Raw genomic sequence first — 24,260 nt, forward strand, 5'->3', positions numbered from 1 at the left:
TAGGCCTAGTCTAGAGGTCAAAAGTTTTAGCTATACAGCTCAACTTCTCAAGAAGAGTCCTGACTTCTACTTTTTTTTTGATCTCATATAATCCCCATACCATAATTTTGAGAGTCTAGTCACCCCAGTTATAACCCAAACCCAGGCCTGACATCATTTGACACTCATGTCTTATACTCTCTTGAAGTGAGCAGATTACTAGCAGTGGCCCTGAACACCACGTCTATTCTGCCTCAATTTACAACTGAGAGAACCCAGGGAAATTATGTGCCTTGCCTGAGTGTGCAGAGCCAGAAAACATGCCTCTTTCCAACTCATGTCTATCTACTCAGATGCTACAGAATAAATGGCATTGGTAAAAAGGAGCAATCAGGCAAGGCTACATGATAAGCAGGGACCAGTGCAAAATGAAAACAAGGGCTCCTTATTCAAAAATTATTAAGAATTTCAAGATGGCTAGAGCAGCACATTCTGGGCATGGGGCCAAGTGTGAGTGCACAAGTAACACATCCATGAAACTGATCCTGGCTGCAGTTATGTCAGTACTTACTAAACTGTGACTCTTTGAAGGCCAAGGGGAAGAACATCTCTTTGAACGCTGAATAAGGTCAAAAATGATCTACCATGTGGATAAGTGAATGAATGTGTAGGTGAATGAGTGAAAGAATGCAGCTAGAAAATTACACCTCAGACCCAGGGACAGGTTGAGTTAATACAGTAAGTCACCCTGAGAACTTGGTCCATTATTTAAGTGACACAATTCATAATCTGAAAATACTTCACAACACAAAAAATTTCCTAGCCCCAGCATAAGTAAGTTGCCAGTACCATGTCCAAAATGTGAGCAGCGAGCTTTACATGTGATAGTGTTACAATACTTTTATGTGCTCAAGAAATGCCAGCTTCTTAGCAGAACTGCTCTTATGTTCTTTTTCTCTTTGTGTTTAGAAGTAGCTATCCAGATATATTTTACAGAGCCTATCCATGTGCAGAACTACAAAATACTTCAGATGCGAGTATTTCATATATTGCCAAGCATCCCTGATTTGAAAACAGAAGTAATAATAACAACACAACAATTTGTTGAGTTTTATTATGTCAGATACCATGCTCAGTGCTTTGCATATATTTCTCCTGAAGAAAGACCTCAAAACATCAAACTGTGAATGAAGGAGATATATTATCCTGATTTTCCAGTGAGGAAAACAAGGTTCCAAGAGGTCGAGTGGCACATCAGACAGAATTTGCCTTTAGGACTGTTTGGACTCCTGAAGACTAATAGTTCTTTGGAAGGTTGGCTATACACAAAACAGCGGAGCAAGGGCTACGGCCTGCCTTTAAGGAATGAGACTTTTATCTGATAAGGGCTGAGTGAAGTTTCACTTTGGTGAGCAAAAATGCAGTCATAAAACCCTGAAAGTAGCAATTTCTGATATTGAAAATCTAGGTGGTTAATTTTATAGCTTATTGCAAATTTGGATAAAGACAGGTAAAGGAGGAGCCTCCTCACCTATCTTTTATGGGGCTTTAGGATCTGATTCACTGCATTACTGTAACAGGAAAAGAGGCTGAACACTATACTCAGAGTGAAGGAAGACTTCTCCAGGCTGAGATTTCCACTCAGGTAGTCTGCAATATATTTCATTAAGGGACAGAAAGGCAAAAATGTGGGTAACATTCATGATGACGACTCACATTTGTCTCAGAACTGAAGAGAAGAGAGTTAATGTTTCTGTCTCTACCTCTCCAGATAGAAGTGGCTTCCTAATTATGGCTTGTATTTATTATGATGTTTCAAAGTGTAAATCTGGCAGGGGTATCTTACGTCTCATTTAAAACAAGCCATAGGGAAGAAAAAAAAGAAAAAAAAATATGAGAGCAAATTCATTTGATATATCCTGTCCACTTTTTTGTAGCATTGCCCACCAATGCCATAGTTTTTACATTTTTAAACTGCCTAATTAAATGATAGTGCTGTTCCAGGGATGCAAAATTTTTTCATAACGGCAGAAAAATATTTCTGGCCAAATGCCAAAGTTTTCTAGCTTGTAAGCCCTCATGAACATGTTTATGTAATGTTACACGGCGTGTATACAACATGCATATATAACAAAGTATAAATACAAATTCTGTTGTTGTTCAGTTGAAAATAGTTTGTAACAAAATGCTGATTTTGTACATGTTTTCAATAATAAACCAGTCTCCTCCATGTAAGCTAATCGTAGTGGTCCCATTCTCTGCCCAAGACTGCCGACTCTTTGGAAAATACCCTAATGCTGGGAAAGATTGAGGGCAGGACGAGAAGGGGACAACAGAGGATGAGATGGTAGATGGCATCACCAACTCAATGGACATGAATTTGAGCAAACTCCGGGAGATGGTGAAGGACAGGGAAGCCTGGCGTGCTGCAGCCCATGGGGTTGCAAAGAGTTGGTCACAACTTAGTCACTGTACAACAACAACAAAGAAAATGGAAAGAACTGGCAAAAGTAATCCTTACCAAGTTTACTTATCCATTGAGTTACTTATTTGCCTTCTCACAGGTCAGATAATTCAAGCTCTGTTCTGAGACATCGCGCCAGATGGCATCTGCTCTAAATACTCGTCAACCTATACAGAGATCATTAATGAGGATGGCTTCCAGGTGGTGCTAGTGATAAAGAACGTGCCTGCCAGTGCAGGAGATGTAAGAGACTTGGGTTCGATCCCTGGGTAGAGATCACCTGCAGGAGGGCATGGTAATCCACTCCAGCATTCTTGCCTGGAGAATCCCATGGACGGAGAAGCCTGACGGATTTCTAGTCCATGGGGTCGCAAAGAGTTGGACACAACTGAAGCGACTTAGCATGCACCTATGAGTGTTTTAAGGGAGATAAATGTCTCAGTTCAGTTCAGTTCAGTCACTCAGTCGTGTCCGACTCTTTGCGACCCCATGAAGCGCAGCACGCCAGGCCTCCCTGTCCATCACCGACTCCCGGAGTTCACTCAGACTCACGTCCATCGAGTCAGTGATGCCATCCAGCCATCTCATCCTCTGTCATCCCCTTCTCCTCCTGCCCCCAATCCCTCCCAGCATCAGAGTCTTTTCCAATGAGTCAACTCTTTGCATGAGGTGGCCGAAGTACTGGAGTTTCAGCTTCAGCATCATTCCCTCCAAAGAAATCCCAGGGCTGATCTCCTTCAGAATGGACCGGTTGGCTCTCCTTGCAGTCCAAGGGACTAAATGTCTCAAAAAAATTTAAATCAAAGATGGCAAATGTGCTGTATTGAGACTACCATGCACTTTCTCTATTTCGCATAGAAGACTCTGCAAATCAGTCAAGGTATCCTTTTTCTCCCTGACCTTAGATGTAGCCCCACACATTTCTACAACACTAGATGCAATAGCTTTCTACCAATCAGGCTTGGCCTCTCTACTTTGAAACTCATTTTCCCTGCCTGTCCTACGTGTTCCATGGGGAATGGCTCTTCAGGGATGTAACTGAAAATTACAGGGAAATTGTGCCATGGTAGCGTATCAACCCCTGAGAGCTGAATGAGGTGCAATTACTGCTAACTGAAAATATTATCTATATATTTCTGAAAATTGAGTATAAAAACTATATTAGCAGCAATGAAGTTTTAAGTAATCCTGAAAGAAAAGGGCAAAGTGTTATAAAATGTAAATGGCAATAATAAATTTGAGAAGTGGGGCTATTTGTGTGTGTGTGTGTCTTTGTACAGATGGTTATATACACATTCATGAGGTGGGTTCATATTTTTTGAAATCACCAATAGATGTGATACTATGTGGCAATTAAAATACAAAGATAGATATAACATTAAGGAATGCTACTACTAGAAAGAAACTTGGAAATCATTTAGATTCTCTTTGATGCCCATCCCAACCTCACTTTGTTCTAAAGAGAGCACTAGGGGCACAGAAGGCCAGGGCTTTGTCCAGAGATAGCTGGCTGGCTAATAGTGATGCCAGGCCAGGTTTCCAGATTCCCAGCTCTGTCCTCTCCTTTTTAAACTGCTCTGATGGCCTTTTCAGTGATGGGACCATGTTTTGAACTTTAAAATTACATTAAGCCTCACAAATTAGCTATTAAGTGTGTGGCAGAGAAGAAGAGAGGACAAGGAAAGAGTGAGGGAGAGATCTCTGATAACTTCCCACACTTCCTATCAAACACAGCATCTGATTTCCTGATTGACCTCTGAGGACACGAAAGCCTCATAAATTGGAGATGGTCTTGGCTGTGAGTGGGCGGGGTGACTGTCACCTGAGGAACCATATCCGACTGGCCCAGAGACAGTGTCAGAGCCAGCAAAGGAGAGCCTGGTTATCTCCATCACCTTTGACCAACCATCCTTTGCTGAACCAGTAACTTCATTAAAACACCTTTGTATAGTCCCCCAACGGAGAAGGCAATGGCACCCCACTCCAGTACTCTTGCCTGGAAAATCCTCCATGGGTGGAGGAGCCTGGTAGGCTGCCGTCCATGGGGTCTCAAAGAATCGGACACGACTGAGCAACTTCACTTTCACTTTTCACTTTCACGCATTGGAGAAGGAAATGGCAACCCACTCCAGTGTTCTTACCTGGAGAATCCCAGGGACGGGGGAGCCTGGTGGGCTGCCGTCTATGGGGTCACACAGAGTTGGACACAACTGAAGTGATTTAGCAGCAGCAGCAGCATAGTCCTCCAAAATGGTCCCCCACTCTGTCTTTGTTTAGTCACCCCATGAAAGACAGCTGGATTTAGGAACCCTTCAATTCAGTTATTCAGGTAAATAATATTCACCCTCCTAAGAAAAAAGTGAATGACTGCATATAGAATGCCTAGGACAAAGTAGGACATGAAGACCAGTAAGGTTAATATTTTTATTGTTACTATTATAATGATTTAAAAGCCCCCAATTGATATTATAAAAGTAACATGGCCCTCCTCACTACTTAGATTCTATCATTTTATTTCTTTCACTGAATGAATCAAGATTTTATTGTGAGTGGTTTGACATCACGCGGTTTGGAGTCAGACAGGTTTGGGCATGAATTCTGACTGCCACTGTGTGCTCCTAGCAGGTACATAATTGTAGTGGACAGAATAACGTTCCCATTCATCTCCAAAGATGTCCATGCCCAATCCTGAGAATCTGTGAATATACTGTAATATATGGAAAGAGGAACTTTGCATATGTGATTAAGTAAGGGATCTTAAAATAGGTGGATTTATCCTGGATTACATGGGTGGACCCAATGTAATCACAAGGGTCCTTAAAAGGTGGAAGAGGAAGGCAGAAGAATCCAAGGAGTCATGATTATGGAAGCAGAAGTCAGAGTCATAGGATGGCTAACTTTGAGTTTGGAGAAAGGGGCCACAGCAAAGAAAACCAGGTAGCCTACTAAAAAGCTGGAAAAGGGAAGGAAATGGATTTTTCCCTTGAGCCTCTGGAAAGAACACAGCCTTGCTGACACCTCGACTTTGGCTCAGTGAAGCCCATTTGGGATTTCAAACCTCCAGAATTGTCAGGTCAAATCCCTGTTGTTTAGACATCTAAGTTTGTAGTAATTTGTTACAACAGCAACAGGAAACTAACTGATGCTCCTGGAGCATCCGTGCCCTTATCTAAAAAATGGGAGTAAAAAAAACATGTGCCCCAAAGGGCTGACATGAGGATTAAATAAGAGAATGTAAATAAAACTCTTTAGTGCTTGGCAGAAATGAAGAACTCAATAAATGCTCACTGTCATTATGTATGATATCATTACATAGAGATGAGATGGCTATATTATGATTGTGATAAATGGTGATTCCATAAAGTATAATTCATTGTATCATAATGATCCCTTACATTTGAGTGGTACTTTGGTTTTTATGAAGCCCTTTTATCAACACTGTCTTATGTGATGCTCATTTTAACTGCGAGTCCACAGATGAGGAGCCAGAGCCTCCGAGGGGGACAGTGCTTTCCTTAGGTCATTCAGAGAGCCCACTATTGGCCAAAGTTGGGAGTCTGAGTCATTCCAGACACAGCAAGCTGCCGATTTCATCATGTGGTTTATAGAAATATACACAGAGGGTATGGAGAATCTTAAAATGAAACAAAAATGATGAGGCCAAATGATGATGGGGTTGTTCATCCCACACAATGCCATTTCCCACGTGGTCTCATTCAGCGGCGTTTTTTGCTCACACCTCCTGCCCCAGCTCTTGCAAGCACAGCCTGCGGCCTGTCTCAAATGCATCTAGTCAATTGTGCAAAGCACAAGGGAAAAGATCTCATCCTGACCGCAGCAGGCAATCACCTAATGCCCTGAAGCATGAAGTTTGATTACCCTTATCTCAGTTTATCATTAAATCAAAGACTGTTGCTACGAATACTGGACCAGGACTCCATTTATGAAATGATATACGCCAGTCAGCAGAAGTGAGTGAATGCCCTTTTTCTCTCTTAATTTCTGCTCACCGGGAGGATCCTTTGCAAACTAAGAAAAAAAAAAGTCTCTTCAGCTTTGAGCAGATTTTATTACTCTTTTGACTCTTTCATGAGCTGGCTGGGTTGCCTTTAGCTCATATGTATTCTCCCTGTGTTGTGGGCAAGAGGTTTGCAACCTACTACCCAGTGGCCTGCCAACACTAGTCTTGATGTCTAGCACCTTGCTTGGATGGGAATCTGAATGTTACAAGATGCTGGGCAAACTGCAGGTGCTCTGAGGTTTGAGAAACTCTGGCTACACCAGAGCATCATTTCCCCATTTGTGGTCAAGGTACCATAGAATGTGAGTCACTTGAGGAGTTTGCTGAAAATGCTAACGCTGGGACCTCATGCCAGACCCAACAACACAGACCCACTGGTGCTGGGGCCCTGGGAATCTGCATGTCAATTTTAAAGTCTGAGGACCACTGGTAGAGATCCAAGATGTGGGTATGACAGCAACGGGCTTGATTTTCCATGATGTTATTCAGGCTTTAATTGGCCTCGAGGGCAAACAGCATAGAACACATGCCAATCACCTACATTTTGTCCTTCAGCCCAACCAGCCGTGGAGCCAGATTTCTGACATCATGGATCTGAAATGGCTGCTATCTGGGTCAGGGCTAGGCAACTAGGCATCAAGGTCTGGGTACATCTCGAGGGCCTTGGAGCTCCCCTGCCAAATTCCCCTCTGCAGTCTGGCTGAATGTGTGGCAAGCGTAGTGTGTGGGGGTGGAGGAGAGCTGGTTGTAAAACTGGCTTCAAGGTCTATATATCAGTCAAAGAGATATGACAGAACCACATGTGAAAAGACTGCATAGTATAAGGGCTGAAAGCATGGGCCTTGGAGCCAGACTGCATTTACTTTTACTTAACAGACACTGAGATAAATATAGTATTCACTACAGGCCAAGTAGTGCCGTTCAAATATTAATTCATGTACGTCTCACAAACACCCTACCAGGTGGCTACCACTCATCATCGTCCACCTTTCATGTCATGAAACTAAGGCTCAGAGAGGTTAAGTAATTTGCACAAAATCACACAGTTTATTGATCACATAGCCAGGACTCACACCCCAGTAAGCTGGTGCCAGAGTTCATGTCCTTAACCGCTGTACTAAGTTGCTTCTCACGGGCCCAAGTCCTCTGGTTCTAGTACTCATTAGTTGTCTGACCCTGGTAAAATTACTTAATCTGCCATCCCTGTTTTCCCCTGTGCAACAGGAATAATAACAGTAGCACCCACCTCAAAGAATTCTGACCAGAAGATTTAATATATTCACTTCAAAGAGTATCAAGCACACAGTAAGCACTTAATAAATGCTGAGTTAGCTACTCATCCATCCTCCACTCTCAGGGGTAGCATAAGGATTAAATCAGATAATATACATAAAGTACCAGGCACAGTGTCATGGCACCTGGTAAGCATACGGTGAGGGCTAGCTGTTATTATTAGGCAAGTTGAGCCAGGACAGTTTATTTTAGGTTTTGTCTGGAAGGCAACTGTGTTCTATGCAAGGGGAGGCAACATGCCCTTCACTTCAGAAAGTAACTGGGTAGGAGCCAGACTAATTATTAAATCCAACAGGTTCTCTGCTTTATGTCACTGGAATATTCCTGAAAAGTTCCTAATACTGAATTTGTATATGCTTAACCCTTTTCCCCCATTGACCTATCTTATCATTTCTGATTGATCTTTCATTGGCAGTGATCCTTTAGACTAAGAATCTGCTCTCAGACTGTCATGCAACCGTTAACTTATAAAAGACGTATATATACCAAGGAAAATTGAACCACTGGAGCATTTCTTGGCCAAGCAACTGGCTTAATCATCCCTTAATGTAATTGTTTTCATTTTACTTTTCCTTTAGTATGTGTTCTCGTGCTTATACTACTGAGAACTTCTGGTATTTCCTCTCAGAAAGCTTATGTTGTTGTTTAGACGCTCAGTCGTGTCCAACTCTTTGCAGCCCTGTGGACTATAGCCTGCCAGATTCCTCTATCCATGCAATTTCCCAGACAAAATACTGGAATGGGTGGCCATTCCCTTCTCCAAGCGATCTTCCCAACCCAGGGGTCGACTGAACCCGTGTCTCCAGCATTGATAGGTGAATTCTTTACCACTGAGCCACCAGGGAAGCCCAGAAAGCTTATCACCTCCACTGTTTAATGTAACTGTGGATTGACTACAATTTATGGTAACTCAAGGGGTTAATAATGGTGTGGGAATCCTCATACCCAAACAGCCCCACATAGAGGAGGGATGGGCATGGGGGGAAGCAGGGAGAAGGTAAGGGAGTTGGGAAGGCAGGATGGGGGGAGCCACTAATGGGGGGTGAGTTATCCTCAAAGCTCAGACTCAGGAAGGGATGCTAGACCCCCAGGGTCCCTCAAGGATGGGTCTTCCAAAGGGAAGTATTACACTAGTAACTCCACGTTGTTTGCTGCTGCTGTTTCACTTGTTCTATCAGGAAAAGGTTGCCCGAGTTCCAACCCCATTGCTTGCACACTTCAGCAGGCATGATAGATTATAACTACAATTGAATAAGAAGTTAAGACGCAATTAATGTGTTTACTACAATATTTGCAACATGTCTACTATGTGTCACACACTCTTGCTAAGTTACAGGGCTGAATAAAACAGTCTAAGCTCCTGGGGCCTGCAGTCGAAGGAGCACCTGGAGTCCAACTCATGCTTTTCTCACAATTTCAACAAGTTGCTGCTCTCTCTCTTCCACTTCCTGTCTCCACATCCTCCCCAAACCCATATCTACATGTGCAACGTGTTCTTTGTTAAGAGTCTACACCTAGTCTTTTCAAGTTAAAGCAAAAAGCTGAAGCCCATGATGCAGCAACCTTCTAGTCTGAGTCTTATAAACCCCTCTGTGGGGGCAACCAGCTTGCAGGGTAATATGAGGCAAACCACGTGGTCCTTTGCCATGCCCTGTGTAACACCGAACCAGTTGGCAGTTGATGTGGGGGTTTTAGCTCTGATCACGAAGCAAACTTCTGAATCATCACAAGATTGATCCCATCCATTCTGATGGCTTAAGCTGCAGGGCCATCTGCTGATCGGCTCAGTACAGCAGACCAGAGACACTCAGTAAATATTTGTGGATTTGCATGGCAAACTGCTTCTTCACACCTGAAACGCAAGTCTAGGTCAGGACTCAGAAGAGGACAAGTGAGCTAGACCCCCCACCCCCATCCCTGGGCCTTTGCCTAAGCTGTTCTCTATGCCTGGAATGCCCTCCCTCTCAGCACCTCGCCTACTGTGCCTCAGTGTCCACCTGTCCAAATCCTACCTAGTTCAAGGACCAGCTCAAATATCAGTGCTCCACAAAGCCTTCCCTGACCACCCTAGCCAGAAATAACTTCTCACTGCTCTCAATTTCCATAGGTCCGTGTGTGTTCTGGCACTTAAGACACTGGCCATTTTATTTTGGCTGTGTGTTTACCTCGTCTTCAATACACCACTCAGTAAGAGCCCTGAGCTCTGGATCCATGTCAGTGCCTCTTTGAACTGTTTCCCCACCCTGGCACCTCCTTGTACGGAGTAGACACTTGGTAAAAATTAGCTGTATGAACAAATGGTTACCCCAGCAATGACAAAAACAGAAGCAACTGCAACATTCTTTATCCCTCCTTTTTCTATCTCTCCTCCTTCTTCTTCAATAGTTTTAAAAATACATTTACTTGATCTACCAACTACCCAGGGGAGGTTTGGGGACTTACTGATATATGTAGACAACTCTGCAGACCAAAAAGTGTTTCCAGAGACCCTTCTAATGACAAAGGAGGCCTCGACCAGTGTAGGCACTGGGGGAGTCTGCGTCCCTGGTCTACTGACAGCTGGCTCCTGGGAATGGAAGTGTTATTTTCTCAAAGAGCTTCATCTGCTCTGGTTCATATGTGCCAGTTCCTCGCCTGAGTAGAAACTCCTGACTTTATTTTTAAATACAGACTCCAATAATAGGCTAAGTAATTGCAGATCTTCCCAAGGACTTTTTATACATGTACCAACATATTGGACTTTTTAAAACCCGTATTTCCTTTCCATAAATAAATGTTGAAAACCTTAAATTTCAGCACTATAGGTAGTGGTAATGTGTATTTGTTTTAAGATCAACCAAAAATGCTGATGCATGGATGATGATTTCTCAAACAACATATCTGATTACTCACAGAGGTAAAAGGATTCTCCCTCAGCTATAAGTAAGAAAAGTGTATATTATAGTATAATATGCAGTCAAACTTCAGTAATACACTTTTCATCGTCATGCCACTAAAGCTTGAACAGCTGCAGCTCTCACTGTCTTTGCTGATGGGGCCCATAAATACTCCTGGGAAATGGGACAAAGATACATAATGGATCTTCACCTGCCAAGATCAGGGAAATGAATGTCAATTGCACCCTGATGCAGAAGCACTTTTTGGTAGAGTGATGAATACTGCCATTTCTCCTGTGCCATGCAATTTTGGACAGGAAAACCTAACAGGGAAAAAATGGTGGGAGAAGATACTACCCTAGGACACTTGAAAAGAAGGGTATGTCATAATTATTTGCCTAACAAGAATTAAAATGAGGAAGAGTGTGTCAATACAGTTTCGTTCAGAGAAAGGCCAAAAGTTAAAAGCATACATATTCTGCACATATCATTTCAATCAATGCAAAGATTACCCTCAAAATAGAACTCTTTCATTGAAAAAGAATGTCAGAAGAATCAAGGAGTCAGAAAATTGCCTGGGGGTCCGGATTCCTGAAAAGAACTCAGTGCAGTGATGGCAGGGTGGGCTGAGATGTCAGGCAGACCTGAGTTCAAATCCTTACTCCACTACTTTCCTGCTCTATGATCTCAGGACAGTGACCTAACCTCTCAGGTGCTTGAGTTTCTTTTTCCACTTTTTTGATAAAGCAGTGAAAATAACAGAACCCGCCTTAATCATTCCAGCTGTCTGAGTGTTACAGGACATAATTAAGATAAAGATCTTAGCGTAGTAGCTAGAAATTAGTAAGCAGACTAATGATAAGTGACAGTTGTCAAGGTCGCTGCTTTCTCCTCTTTCTCCTCCACCATCATCATCACATCATCCCAGGTATCTTGTAGCTGATTTCATTAGTAAACATTAGAAAAAGGGGTGAGAAGACTAGCTCCCACCAAATTATGAGACCCTCTCCCCTTCCTATCAGTTCAGTTCAGTTCAGTCGCTCAGTTGTGTCCGACTCTTTGTGACCCCATGAACTGCAGCACGCCAGGCCTCCCTGTCTATCGCCAACTCCCGGAGTTTACTCAAACTCATGTCCATTGAGTTGGTGATGTCATCCAACCATCTCATCCTCTGTCGTCCCCTTCTCCTCCTGCCTGCAATCTTTCCCAGCATCAAGGTCTTTTTCCCTTCCTATATCAAACTCCAAAAACAGTACTTATAAAGTCTTTTTCTTTTAAAAGCTTGGCAACATAACCTTACAAACATGTCCACCTAATTCATGCCATTCTTTAATAAGCAATGGCTACTGTAACAGGTATCTTAACTGAGTAAAAGGAAGAGAAAAAAAATGTTATAGAATGCACTGGGTTCCATTAGGCTTGGGTTTCAGATATTAGGTCCATTACATGTTCTTTGTGATAAGATATAAAACAATGATGTGTTCACTTTTTCAAACAACCAGACAGGGTCTTTTTCTGTTTCAGTCATTCGGGATCACCAGCTAAAGGCACTTCATTATTTTCTTTTCCTTTTCGGTAGACTGAGTTTTAAAGGTCTAGGATGAGTGATGACTGAATGACTCTTTCTAATTCTGTAATTCTGATGATTTAATTGTATCAAGTCTGAAGAGGCTTTCCTGTGAGTCCTGTACGGTTGAGGCAAGCCTCCTCTTAAGTGGAACAGGCCACGGCAAGCCAGCAGGGTCTTTCTGCAGGTGCCCCCCCCACCGCCCCTAAAGTGGGTGAGGGGCACAGCACAGGTTGGCAAACAATGGAAACTTCCTGTTCTGGGTGTTAACTTTAGTTACCACAGCCAGACAATGCTGCCAGTGGTGTGGAAGAAAAAATTGCTGTAGCCAGCTGTGTTGTTCACAGTCGGATGGATTCTGTGTAGCTCCAAATGGTGATGGAGCCAGCAGCCTGTTGTAGCCAAGGACAGAATGATGGATGATCTACATACTGTGTCCAAGTAGAGAGAATGGCAGAAGTTCACTTCAGGGTTGTTAAAATGCTAATCTGGGTGAGTTAACAAAAGCTTAATAGAAAAGAAAAGTTTGAGAAATAAGTATACCTCATGTGGTACCTATGTGGAGCACTGATTTGATTGCTCTTGGTTACATAAACAGTTGCTTTTCAAAGTAAGAACATTTCCTCGTTTTCCTGTTGGGATGAATGGAAGCAGATTCACTTATCAGCCACACTGCCATGCTGTCAGGTCTGAGGAGAAAAAGTCAGCCTGACAATAGCCACCGTAACTGAAAAGGTTATGATATGCTTAATACAGTTATATGATTTTCATTCTCACCACGTGTCATGGGAATAAATCAAAACACACTTTTTTCCCCCAACTGGAAGTTGGCAGCTGTTCACAAAATAAGCTGCAACCTAAGACACTGGCTTTGGTAGATTTTAATACTAAGTCTCCATTCACAGGAGCTACTGACAGCGAGATCTCCAGCTCCATTGACAGTTTCAACATGTGAATTACACTACTAGTACATTGCATTATTACTGTTGAAGGCAGGAAGATTGGCCCCTTGTAAATATCTGGTATGGACAATCTTGCCTTAAAACCTTTAGGATGAAATAACACGCATGCTTCGGAAAAAGATGCAGATTTACATTTCTTGCCAAATGATCCAGTTTTGCCATTCTCTGTTTCTTTAGATTCTTACTAAGTTTAACGTAGAGAAACATGTCTCCCTCATGTGATGTTGGAACATTGGCTAGCATAGCTCCTTGCAAACAACAGGGACTCAATAAATGCTGACTGCCTTGCATACCCCAAGTGCCTCTTGCTTCCTCTAGGAATGAATCTAGAATGGGCAAGCTTCAAGTCTATTAATTGAAATAAAAGGTAATATTTTATCTTGCAATATGCTAAGGAAAGCGTTCACCTTCTACTCCTACACCAATAATGGTTAGGCATTTAGCCAGGCTCTTAACTCTGCATAAAATGCATCAGAAGGGTGAAAAATGACCCTATTTCAGATGCATTTTTCACTGTTTGTAACTTAGTGAAACTCAAATGCAAGAACAATGACTAAGCTAATTACCAAGGTTTATTACGATGGAGCAGCAAGAAGTGAAGAACTTCTCCAGTTTCAATAAGTCCTTAACAATTATGGGTATCTTCGCGAATCCAAGCTCTGATTCCTGCTTACTTTGCTTGTGTGCTTTAAAGAAACAGAAATCACCACACAGGATTCAGGGGCCTACTTACCCCAGAACAGGTACTGGACAGATCCTTCCTGTTTAGCAAGCAGCGAGTGAACTGACATCCACTGGATTTCTAAGTAAGTAACCCCCACTCTATAGTTTACGTCACGACCATCTTTCAAATCCATCAAATGAGGGGAGACAAGGCCAGATGGTGCTATTAGAGGACTTCAAAATAAATAAGTAACTAATAAATAAATAAAAGAGGACAAGGGCAGAATGCCCACAAATCTAAATCAAAGTCAAGTTAACAAGCTGTTTGGTGAAGGAGAAGCCACAATAATCCTGGCACATTGTCCTGAATCACAGAAATGTTTCTGAAAAAAAAAAAAAGTTCACCTATGTAGCATCCCTCATAGAAACAAAGGTAACAACTAGAATCCAGTCTGAACTAGGTGCTGGCTGTTAAAATCTCACCAAATATACCACTGGAAAAAAACAGTCTGCTAAACAACACATTTGGAAATCTCAGGGATTTTTTGACTTAACTGTCTTTCTAAGGGAACAATCCAGGGACCTAAATCAAAGCAGACACCAACTATAAAATACAAAACTCAAGTTATGGCTGGGCCACAGTTTATTTACTTAAAGATGTTCAAGTTCATGGTAACATAGGCTTACATCTCAGAACTTATTTAGCAATTTCTATTTATCTGAGCCAGGGTAAATGTCTGTATAGTACTCACCAGCCTGACAGAATATGCCTGTCACTTACTACATTAAACATGACTACACACAACTTAATTTCTTGAGTTAGATACCAAAGAGAGGGAGGGGATTTTTCAACCACATGAATAAGCCAGCATCAAAACCTATTGTTAAACCACCAAAAGAACAGTAAAATCCTCACCTTGAGCTGTCTGGGATAAGATTTCTCAATTCTACAAGAAAGAAACCTTGAAAAATTTCTCCAAACAAGTATCTATCCAATTCTGGGCAGGGAGGGGAGACCAAAGCAGATTAGAAAAATGTTAAACCTTTCCCTCGGACTTCAGCCTTGAATAAAAGAATCCACTTTACTGGCCCAAATATCAAGTAGAGGGAAGGATAATCCTTAAAAAGCAACATTTTACTGCAGATTTAAATTCTTAGGATCCAGAAGTTCTTGGGAAAACTGTCCCAGTTATTTCTTCTCCCAAGTAACTGGAAACACTACGGTTATTTTTAAGGGAAAGCAGTCGCCCGTAGCAAGGGACATAACGGCCAATGACTGTTTACAAAGTCTGTATGTCTATAATAATCCTTCTGTGTGAATCTCCCAGCTGAACGCGGTGAGAGGTTGGGATGCTGGAACTTCGGTTGGTTAGTGACTGGTCACCTCGGAACGGAGAATATTACTCTGTTTCTCTAACACTGCTACCTCACTCATCTCTAGCTCCTTGGCATTTAGCTCTTCGCAAGTTCGGGATTTAAAGAATCACCTGACAGCAATGGTCCCAAGAGTCTATACGGCAAAAAATTTCCAAACCCAGTTCTCATCCACACCTTCAAGTCCTTATGACCTTTTATTTCAATCCAAGAGTTATACATGATAGACGAAGCTTTAAGCCCTTCCAAATTACCCAAGGCAGCTGCAGTATCAGTTTCTGCAGACTAGGAATAAACACCACCGCTGTCAAGACGGGAAATAAAAAGTTTCCCTACCTTCTCCTCACCATCCCCCTTGCCAGCGGCTGCCGACGCGCGCGGCGGCTCCCTCCCGGCTGCGGATGCCTCTGGCCGCCGGAGAAGGGGCTCATGCAAAATTGACTCTTCCTTATTTGTTTCCATCCATAATTGATGGGTAGATGAGAACGTAACACATCTCAGCGCTGGGCTCTTGCCGCCTGGCGGAGACCCTGTCCAAGACGCTTCCGTAAATCATTTCCAGCGGGAGAACAAAGCACGGAAAGTTGCGGGGGAGAGTGGCTGGGAAGAGAAACGCGGGCGCCGGGTGGTAGGCGGGGGTCGGTGGTGGGCAGCACCGGGCCCTGGAGCCCGCCGCAGTGTGCTCGGCCAGCAGGGGGAGAAGAAGGGTGGGAAGTGGCCGCCCTCGGGGCAGAAGCCGGGGGGCTGGGGAGGGGCCGAGTCCCCCGAGCCCCCGCCCCTCGGCACTACCGGTGGGCCGTCCGACCCCGAGGCGCACCGACAGGTAGCTGGCGTCGGCCAAGAGCTGCCCGGGTGTCGGCGGCTGCGCTGCGCCCCTTCTCCTGGCGCGGACGAGTGCTAGCCCGTCCACTGCTTGCCTGGCCCGGCGATGCCGGAGTCGGCTCCGGGGCTGCCGGGCGGGCGGAAGCGGCCGGCGGAGCCCGCAGCCGGCTCCTTTAGCCTCGGCTCGGCGGTGGCCAGAGCTGGAGACGTGGTGCTCGGCACCTAAGCAGCTCGGGTTCCCCCTGATAAGGTGTGGGGGAGCGCGGAGCTGGCGCTGCCTGGCAAGAAACTTTTGCTAGCTCCTTCCTTCTCCTCCGTTTTTTTTTTTGGGGGGGGGGGGTGTGGATGGGTGCACAATGTTGAAGGGCCCCTCCCCCCAAGCCTCCAGCAATGCCAGTTTTGACGCGTCCACCAAACCTCTCCAGCCTTTTGCGCGTCCCTTGCACGGCAGGCGGAGAGCTGCTTGGAAAAGAAATCAACTCTCCAGTGCCAACGCACACACATCCGCACACGTACACACACACACATTAGAAGCGATTCAGGCTCTAAGGATCTGGGTCCGATCCCCACCAGGCGCCTAGGGCATTAGCAAATTTTTATAGGGCTGTCTTACCTCATGGGGGGAGGCTTGGTTTAAAAAAATAATAAAAGGTTGTTACGCTCAAGGAGAAATGAAAATAAAAAATTGAAATATATATATATCCCTGTGTCTCTTTAGGTTTTGGTTTCTTCGGTATAATCCTGAATCTCGCCGCCACCAGTCCTTGCAGCAGCGGCAGAGACAGCAGCAGCCGGACCAAGTGGGAGCAAAACAAATCGAGGCACGGCAAATGGTGTAATTCGATCCATCTCCAAGTCAATCCATCAGGCGAGCCGGAGTCTCGTTCCCTCCCCGCACTCGGCAGCTCGCGGCGCGGGGCCCACCCCCGGGCGCGGACAGCAGGAGGCGCGGGCGGCCCGGCGCGCTCGCTTGTCCGAGCGCCGCGGCCAGCGCCGCCTGGAGGCCCCCAGCCCGGCGCCGCGGCCAGGCTGACCCCTCGGTGGCCTCCGCGTCCCTCCTCCCCGGCGCTCGGTTGCGCGCCCTCCCTCTCGCCACCTCTCAAGAGCTGCTCCTTCCAGCAACTCCCAGCGCCTCAGTCATCCGGCTCGCGGCGGCTGCTGCAGCCTGCGAAGCAGCCTTTTCGCTTTCCCCCCTCTTTCCCTCTTTTTTCTCTCTGAAAGATTTTTCAGAGCTTTCCTCCAGACATCTAGAGGACAAATCATTGCAGCCCAGAGGAGCTGCAGGCACAGTTGTTCCGTAAAGTTATGCCTTACTTTCTGATCTAAGATTTATTTTTTTATGCACATCCTTACAAGCCCGCCCCATATTACCTTTGTCGCCTCCCCCCCCCAACTTCTCTTTATAACCACTAAGCAAAACAGCTGGGGAGAAGCAATCAAACATTGTTTTATCTTTACAAAATACAGAAATTGCCTACTAAAAATCCCATTTCTACTTTGAATGAAAGCTATTCAGTACAGTATAATTTTGTAGGCTAATGAGCCGGTTTTACAGGCAAGTGTTTCGTGTAATATGTTGTGGGAGAAATGAAAATGTCCTTGAAGTGACATCATTTAAAATTGACTGTCACAAAGGAAAGGAAAAAAGTCACACATTTAAAAATGAGAGGATTTTAATTCAAACTTCATATCCAAGAACGGGCTTTGTTTTATTAAAATTTCCAGTTGAATTATGACTCACTGAGGGTTCTAAATGGCTGGAATGAACCATGATGCCCTCATTTAAAGAAAAAGACGAAAGCTTTTCCGCCAAACTTTTAATTTTCATTTGAGCATGGTTAATTACCGTGAAAGAGAGAAAGGGGCAAAGTATTTTCCTTTCCTCAATGGTTCCTGCATCTCCCAAGCACAGTTACCTGTTTACAGTTAGAAAAAAAAGACCCGGTTCTGAGTTATTTATGAAACTTCCAGGACAGCCTTGAAAAGGATCTCAAAAAAGACACCCCAAGGAACTGCTGCAGGACTCATCCGGAGAACTGTTTCCTTACTAGTTAACACTTTGTTACCAAAAGGAAGAAAGAGGATGCACCCGGAGTCTTTTAAAATATAAGCTCTCTTCCTGCTGTTCTTCCCATTCCAAGTAAAGGGTAGGGGGCGGAAAGAACAGCTTTGGCAACACAGCTTTGTGATTTTTCTGTTGTTGTTAAGGCTTTTGTTGGCTTGGCTGGCTGGTGTTTTCAGGTTGTGCTGGGCTCTGACATCATTGCAAGTTACTTGGCAGTCAGGGCCCTTCCCCAGCCAACTTTTGACCCAGAAAGCTCTGCCTCTTTCACTCGTACCCAGTCATTCTGTCCTTTCTCCATCAAGAGAGCAAGCCCCGCTGCAGGCAGAGGGCTCTGTGCATTGAATGAATATGCAAAGGAGTGACCAGTGGCTTGACGAATCATATCGCCACCCACCTAGAGGCAGAAAGCTTACGAGTTGTCCTCTGTCTGCAGTAGCAGTCAAGAAAAAAAAAAAAAAAAAAAAAGTTGAGTTCTCCAGATTTGTGAATTCTTTGTTGAAATTCTGCGATGGCCAGCTTTAAATAGTACCACCCCAGAGAGTGCCATTTACCATAGACTGAATTTTAAATTCAAGAATGAAAACACCTTTTAGGTTGCAGAAGAATATGCTGATAGGTCATTTCGAGCCAAGGGTTAGACATGTTTTCAGTCTAAGTAGCAGTGTACACCTCAAAGCCAATCCCCATGTTTGGTCCAGTATGGAAAGAGAGAGACGGAAGTGGACAATTTAGTGACACCGAAAGAATGGTAAAGAACACTTTTACTGAGTGTTACTTTTACCAAGTAAAAGTGCAGACTTAGGTGAGTTATTCAGGCCCTATATTCAAGGTGTAATTTGTAAGTAAAAGAACTTTTCAAACAACTAGAAGATTAAAGGCTATAACATTCATATGCCCACCACTCAACTTCAACACATTTTAACATTTTATGTGTTTGTTTCAGATGTATTTTAGAAATAACACATTATAGTGGAAATCTAAAAAAAAAAAAGAATCAAAATATTACTTTTGGTCAGATAAAAATATTATTATTAAAGATTAGTCATTTCTCTGGTTCCCAGGGTCTTGAATGTCAAGAAAATGACACTCTTTTTTCATTTGGGTTTTAGTGGAGAGAAATCTAAGGGAACTGCTCACTCTGTGCAGTTTATTAGCATTTGTCCTTTCAGTTGATTTTACACACTTAACCTTTTAGCCCTGTTTACTTCTCCAGTCAGACTGGACTTTCTCTGCTCACTATAGTATGCTTTAGGCTCTAGCTGCTGTTGCGTGCTCAGTCCTGTCTGACTCTTTGCCACCACGTGAATTGTAGCCCACCAGGCTCCTCTGTCCATGAAATTTTCCAGGCAAGAATACTGGAATGGGTTGCAATTTCTTACTCCAGGGGATCTTCGCAAACCAGGGCTTAAACCCGAGTCTCTATCTCCTGCATTGGCAGGTGGATTCTTTATCACTGTGCCACCTGGGAATCCCTTAGGCTCTAGCATAGCCCTGCTGTGTAAAGTTCCCCGCTGTCACACTGTCTCTTGTCTCCATGTCTTCACTTTTGTCTGCTTCTTGGGGTACTCTTTCTCCATCACTTCAGGTACTTTAGTTTCTGCTTTTCTTGACTTTTAATCATTTAATAATTTCACTTAGATGTCAGAATCTCCCTTATCCCCCTAGCCCCCAAGATGGATATAAGCATCTCTCTTCTGTGTTCTCCTAGCAAGTTCACTTCTCTGATTTACCAAATGGAAGGGAAAATAATTGCTCAGGATGTCTTCCTTACTGGGTGCTTCTTAACTGCGAAGATCTTGTCTTCTTTACTCGGATAACCCCAGTGCCTAGCACAGTGCCTGGCATTTAGTGGACACTCAACAAGTACTTGTTAAATAGATCTGGCAAGGGAAGCCACAACTTTCCCAACTACTCTTTTATGTGCTGAACCAGAGAATACAGTCTTCACAGTAGGGATTGATTCATTGGTATCCCCAGGGCAAGCACAATATCTATGCAAGGGTGTTTGTTGAATGAGTGAAGAATGAATGAATCAAGAAAGAAAGAAGATATTTGGCTCTTTTAACACCTAGAAAGAATACTTAAAATGGTCTGTGTTTTAGATAGTTAAGGATTTTGCTTTTGTGTTATCTGTATACATCTCCCAGCAGTGATGTGATAAGTAATAACTTCTTTTACAATCTATTTTTTTGTCTGTTTGCTTTAGGAAAAGCTTAAAATTTTGTTTCTATGTTTCATTTCTAATACAGCTTTAACAATAAAATTCATCTGAAAATTATAGAAAATCAGTGTGTAACTGTAAAAGTTTTTCAATCATCAGAGAATACCACTCCTTAACTATTACAGCTATTAAATAAAACATTAGTGCTTACTGTGTATCAGTCTCTTTTAAACATTTTAAAAATATTAATGTGCACAACAATTCTATGAGTTAAGTATTATTATTATCTACATTTTGTAGAAGAGGAAACTGAGGCTTAAAGGGTTTAAATGACTTGCCTAAGGCCACACTGGTAGTAACTGTGTAAGAGAAACCTAACCTCTTAGTTATAATAGTGGTTAATACTGAGGTCACAGTTAACAGCAGTGGTAAATAGTGAATTCTTTGAAAACATTAGACAGTTCAGTTCAATTCAGTCGATCAGTTGTGTCTGACTCTTTGTGACCCCATGAATTGCAGCACGCCAGGCCTCCCTGTCCATCACCAACTCCTGGAGTTCACTCACACTCACATCCATCGAGTCGATGATGCCATCCAGCCATCTCATCCTCTGTCGTCCCCTTCTCCTCCTGCCCCCAATCCCTCCCAGCATCAGAGTCTTTTCCAATGAGTCAACTCTTCGCATGAGGTGGCCAAAGTACTGGAGTTTCAGCTTTAGCATCATTCCTTCCAAAGAACACCCACGGCTGATCTCCTTTAGAATGGACTGGTTGGATCTCCTTGCAGTCCAAGGGACTCTCAAGAGTCTTCTCCAACACCACAGTTCAAAAGCATCATTTCTTTGGTGCTCAGCTTTCTTCACAGTCCAACTCTCACATCCATACATGACTCCTGGAAAAACCATAGCCTTGACTAGACGGACCTTTGTTGGCAAAGTAATGTTTCTGCTTTTGAATATGCTATCTAGGTTGGTCATAACTTTCCTTCCAAGGAGTAAGCATCTTTCAATTTCATGGCTGCAGTCACCATCTGCAGTGATTTTGGAGCCCCCAAAAATAAAGTCTGACATTGTTTCTACTCTTTCCCCATCTATTTCCCATGAAGTGATGGGACCAGATGCCACAACCTGGATTCAAATCCAGACTCCCCCCACTCCTGGGATAATTTATTTAACTACACTGTTCATCAGTCTTCTTTTCTGTGAAACAGGAGTCATAACAATACTTCAAATGGATTTTATGAAAACTGAGTGTGATAATGCATGTAAAGTGTTTAGCATCTTACCTGGAACACTGCAAGCACTGAATAAATATTAGCCAATGTTATTATACATGCCCTGTAGGCAGAGCAACCTTGGAATCCTGCAGAATTGGATTAGAAACTTAATCCAACCTCACACTAAATGTGAGACTTAGGGTAAAAGCACGTGGCATACAATAGGTTTGCAATAAATTTTTGTTCCATTCCATTGCTTTAATTTCCTCATCTATGTGTGTGTGTGTGTGTGTGTATTTTATATATATATATACATATATAAATTCAGATATACCACTTACTATCCAGTTGATATGAAATAACATTTTGCATGAATTTTCATGAATCATAGTTTAGAATGTAGAATTTCATGTTTCAAAATAAAAAGCTAGAGGTATTGAAATTTCAAAGGTAGCTATAGCTTCTGTGATTACTTTAATTTGGAATGCACATATAGTATTCCTTGCGTTCGCACATTATAGAAAGTGCTTTTGTGCCAAGGGATTGCTTTCAAAACTAATCTAAGCTCTCCATGACATGATAAATCATTAATAATATAGACCCAAATCTCAGCATCTGCATAGGCACAGCTGGTCTCCTGTGTCAACAGTCTGCATATGAAAGTGACTCTGCCAAGATATTTCACTTTAATGAAAAATATTTATCATGATAAATCTTAAACCTCAAGATTTTACTGACATAATTCATTTCTATTATTATGTACTATGATAGCATACCACCACAGTTCTGCTTATGTTTGGAATGATAAAAATATGCTTTTTTAGTCATTGTGATTATTCCATCTTAGCATGACTAATTTTGCTGTGCACTCCAAAGGAAGGGGAATGCACCATGCATTTATGGAAATAATAAATCAGTTACTTAGCTAGTTTTGCTAATGACTCCTCAGGTGCCACTGTGTGGAAGGACACTGAGTTCTCAAGACAAATAAAAAGAATCAGGCTTTTCTTTTTCCATCAGGGATGAACAGCAAACAACCTTTAATAATACTAGCACTTTTGAAAACAGACAAGACGCAGGATGCTATCAACACTTTATCGAAAATCTTTTGAACAAACAGAAGCAAAATAAACTTTGTGAAGGAAAGGTCAAATAAAGAGGTGTTAACTCAGTTTGAGTTGCTTAATTTTATTTATACATACGTTGAGGAGGAAAGCTTAGGATACGGGGACGTCAGCTTATGAGATTCTGTGTAAGTTCCTGACAGCCTTCTCTCCACAAATCTTCAGTAACCAAGCCTCTGACCTTGAAGAACTGGGACCAAATAATACCTAATAAACGTTAGAATGTCTTAACCAAGGACAAAGACAACAAAAATAATCAAAAGTGGCAAAGAATTAGAAAATTTCATGTTTCAAAAATATATCTTTTTACTTTGTTTTTAAAAATAGATCTCCTTTCCTATTATTATTATTATCATTGCTTAAGTCAATGTTAAAATTCCAATCAACAAAGGGAGAAGAAACTGTGACTAGCTGTGATAGTATCACTTAATTCTGACACAGCTCTTGGAGACAGGCATCGTTTAGGAACAAAGAAACCCATCCTTGTTTAAGTTAACCATCTTGTCAGGATTTTTAGCCCCAGTAGATGATGGAGCCTAGAGTCTAATAAGGTCTGTTTGGCTCTCAAGCCTAATTTTCTTTCAAGGACACTATGCTCTGAAAAATAGAGCATAAGTTTAAAAAAAACATGTCTTGATTTATAAAGGAAATAAAAACATTAAAAAAACCCTCAACTAGATACTCAGAGTAAGGTTAAAATGTGTGCTTCAGTTTCTAATCCTTTACTAGTTTTTGTTTGTTACCTATAAACTAGTGTCAGGGACCCTTTGATGGGGTTTAAAACATAGCTTAAACCTCTATACATTATATGTATTCTATTACCCATGAAATTCCCCTGGATTGCTTGTAAATAAAGAGAAAACAGACCTGTTTAGCAGCATGTGAATTTATATTAAAATCAACCTTACTGGTTAGGTTACAAATGTTTCAGTTAGTGGTTAGGGCTATATCATCAAAGCTTTGACAAAATCATCATCATCATGACCCTCTAAGTACGAGAACTTTTCCATGTTGGAGCCACAGAGCCAAGGTATTGCCAGCAGCCGCTAGTGCCACCTATTGGTTCAAAAAAAGGAATAGGATTCTGGGTAATTCCTGTCTTTCAAAATAAAGGCACACAGTACCTTTTTTCCTTTCTTTGTTTCTTTTCGCTTTCTCAGATAGGATGCTTACTATGACAGGCATTTTGTTAATATTGAATCTGTTAAAGTCATTTAAAAATTACACTGCTCATATGCAGGGGAGTGAGCATAGTATGTGTACAGAGGATCAGAAGAAGTTGACATTGTGGGAGAAAAATCAATAGCAAACACTGTCAGTGCTCCAGTGTAATTAGAGGAGTTGTCTCAAATCCCCAGTGCCCTATTAGACCGTGATGAAGTGGCAAGGCCCAGCAGCACATAGGAGATATATCTGGGTAACAAGTGTTTAAATCCGGGTCTGGGATATGGTGTGCATTGAGTCAGCAATGGCACCAACTAGGTGACAGGACGGAGAAGGCAATGGCACCCCACTCCAGTACTCTTGCCTGGAAAATCCCATGGATGGAGGAGCCTGGTAGGCTGCAGTCCATGGGGTCGCGAGGAGTTGGACACGACTAAGCGATTTCACTTTCACTTTTCACTTTCATGCACTGGAGAAGGAAATGGCAACCCACTCCAGTGTTCTTGCCTG

At 42.7% G+C, this 24,260-nt stretch overlaps 1 protein-coding gene across 8 annotated transcripts in view; it reads right to left on the reverse strand.

The window, feature by feature from the left end:
• SEMA6D (semaphorin 6D) overlaps nt 1-16,927 on the reverse strand; it is a 58,490-nt gene extending 41,563 nt beyond the window's left edge. For 3 of the 8 annotated variants that reach the window (XM_055538051.1, XM_055538052.1, XM_055538046.1), the window contains exon 1: nt 16,635-16,926. The gene's annotated coding sequence lies outside the window, so the exon portion shown is untranslated. The other 5 variants (XM_055538049.1, XM_055538050.1, XM_055538048.1 and 2 more) reach the window with 4 other exon arrangements.
• Between the last annotated feature and the right edge of the window lie 7,333 nt (nt 16,928-24,260).

Source organism: Bubalus kerabau, chromosome 10 (assembly GCF_029407905.1).
Source record: "Bubalus kerabau isolate K-KA32 ecotype Philippines breed swamp buffalo chromosome 10, PCC_UOA_SB_1v2, whole genome shotgun sequence".
NCBI lineage: Eukaryota > Metazoa > Chordata > Mammalia > Artiodactyla > Bovidae > Bubalus > Bubalus kerabau.